Source organism: Schistocerca nitens, chromosome 1 (assembly GCF_023898315.1).
Source record: "Schistocerca nitens isolate TAMUIC-IGC-003100 chromosome 1, iqSchNite1.1, whole genome shotgun sequence".
NCBI lineage: Eukaryota > Metazoa > Arthropoda > Insecta > Orthoptera > Acrididae > Schistocerca > Schistocerca nitens.
In genome coordinates this window covers 1,185,987,120-1,185,989,806 of record NC_064614.1, presented here as the reverse complement: position 1 = coordinate 1,185,989,806, position 2,687 = coordinate 1,185,987,120, and the positions used below count along the sequence as shown (strand labels likewise).

At 45.7% G+C, this 2,687-nt stretch overlaps 1 pseudogene; it reads right to left on the bottom strand.

The window, feature by feature from the left end:
- Positions 1–2,039: 2,039 nt before the first annotated feature.
- LOC126210620 (5S ribosomal RNA) lies at positions 2,040–2,156 on the bottom strand (annotated as a pseudogene).
- Between the last annotated feature and the right edge of the window lie 531 nt (positions 2,157–2,687).

The window sequence follows — 2,687 nt, the reverse complement described above, 5'->3', positions numbered from 1 at the left end:
CTGCCGAACAGTTTTCATTTGTCGCAAGTATCCATCACTTTGTAGAACGTATTTGAGCAGTCAGTAGTGATCCATGAATTCTGAATGAAAGGTAGAAATAGAAACACTTTACTATAGATGACGTCACTCTGCAATTGCGATCAAGTGTATTATGAACAGCGAGAGACTGAACCGCAAAAACTCGTTGATGGAAAGGAACACACATATACCAACTCTATCCGTCTCTCTCTCTCTCTCTCTCTGTTTCTCTCCCTCCCTCCGCTGTCACCCTGTGTTCGTAATCTACGAAATAGAACGGCATTACAAATGCTGATATACAATTTATCTTTGAAGAAACTAGGATTCCATCGTTTATTTATGCCAGTGACTGTAGCAGCAGATCACATCTCACAAACACTTTACAAAATGAATTAATTTCGAAGATGTAGTCGGTTTCACAAGTAAGGTAATCTTCACCTCCGCCAGTTCTCACGCATACCACGAGATGATTGATCTACGTATATCGTCGCACGACGCAGCTCACTTTAGCTGTAACGACGGACTGCGTGAGTTTGTTGCGCCGTGCTACGGTACTCTGGCGTGAAGATTCCAGAGTGTACCAGGAGGGCAGACATGTCTAAGAGTCCCAATAGTTCGAGATGAGATTTGTCTGATGTGATAGAAGAAGAAACAGGAGTCGATTTAGAAGAGATAGGGGATCCAGTATTAGAATCGGAATTTAAAAGAGCTTTGGAGGACTTACGGTCAAATAAGGCAGAAGGGATAGATAACATTCCATCAGAATTTCTAAAATCATTGGGGGAAGTGGCAACAAAACGACTATTCACGTTGGTGTGTAGAATATATGAGTCTGGCGACATACCATCTGACTTTCGGAAAAGCATCATCCACACAATTCCGAAGACGGAAAGAGCTGACAAGTGCGAGAATTATCGCACAATCACCTTAACAGCTCATGCATCGACGCTGCTTACAAGAATAATATACAGAACAATGGAAACAAGAATAATATACAGAAGAATGGAAAAGAAAATTGAGAATGCGCTAGGTGACGATCAGTTTGGCTTTAGGAAAAGTAAAGGGACGAGAGATGCAATTCTGACGTTACGGCTAATAATGGAAGCAAGGCTACAATTTCAGAATAATTGCATGATTTAATCAAGAGAAAGAGCTGCACAAATTGATCAAGTCAATAACACGTTGCTCTCATAGAAGCAATCATTCGGCTTGGCATTGATTGATAGAGTTGTTGGATGTCCTCCTGCGAGATATCGTGTCAGATTCTGGCTCGTTAGATTGTCAGAATCCCCAGTTCGTTGGGGAGCCTGTCCAAAATGCTCCCAGCTGAGGAGAGATCCGCAAGCGCAAAGACAAGCAGTGGAAACTCTGGCCATGTGCGGTCGCGCATTACGTTTCTAATATGTAAGCCTAGTGTGGTTTAGCATGAAGGGCAACCAAACGGGGCGTAGAATATCGTCGACGTACCGCTTTGTCGTAAGTTGCTGCGGATGGCAACCAGAGTGGTCCTGCTACGGAATGAAATGGCACCCCAGATCGTTGCACCCGGTTGTTGCGTCGTACGCCGGCCGGTGTGGCCGATCGGTTCTAGGCGCTACAGTCTGGAACCGCGCGACGGCTACGAATCCTGCCTCGGGCATGGATGTGTGTGATGTCCTTAGGTTAGTTAGGTTTAAGTAGTTCTGTTCTATGGGACTGATAACCTCAGATGTTAAGTCCCATAGTGCTCAGAACCATTTGAATTTTGTTGGGTCGTATGGTTGCTGGCAGGATGGTATCCCGCCGCCGCTTAGGTAGTCTCCTGTTTTTCTGACTCCTTCCGCACAGGCCATGAAGGCCCAAAGATACCGACTGGCCGCCGTGTCACCCTCAGCCCACAGGCGTCACTGGATGCTGGTATGGAGGGGCATGTGGTCAGCACACCGCTCTCCCGGCCGTATGTCAGTTTACGAGACCGGAGCCGCTACTTGTCAGTCAAGTAGCTCCTCAGTTTGCCTCACAAGGGCTGAGTGCAACCCCCTTGCCAACAGCGCTCGGCATACCGGATGGTCACCCATCCAAGTACTAGCCCAGCCCAATAGCGCTTAACTTCGGTGATCTGACGGAACCGGTGTTACCACTGGGGCAAGGCCGTTGGCCCCGTTTTTCTGAACTAGTAATTATTTGTCTTTCTGTACAAGTACAGCACATCTACCGATTTCCGTCCCTTTCGGATAGTTCCTCCGTGGTTCGTCTTTATTTTTTAATCTTAGAGTATATTACGTTCATTTAAAATCGATGTTAAAATATTAAATCCAAATATAATGAGGCACATCAACAGGTTGCTCTTAGCCTGGGAAAAACTAGCGTAGTCTTTCACAATACCCTCTGTAAACCATAAAATGTCTACCACGATCGTTCTTCGTAACAAACGTATTTATGTTCTTCTCTCATTTGACAAAAGGCTGTTCCTTAATCAGTAATCACGCACCCACCGGCTGTCCCATAGACCCTTAAGGAAGATGAGGTGCCTTTGCAGCTTCAGTCTTTTCTTCTAGAGGAAGCTTGCTTACAGACATGGAAATCAAATAAGATTTCTGCCGTAATGGATACGATAGCCCCTCAGTATTAACGCCAAGGTCCAAGCTACCCAGGAACCAAACAAGCTAAGCCAGAACAAGAGCTACTGA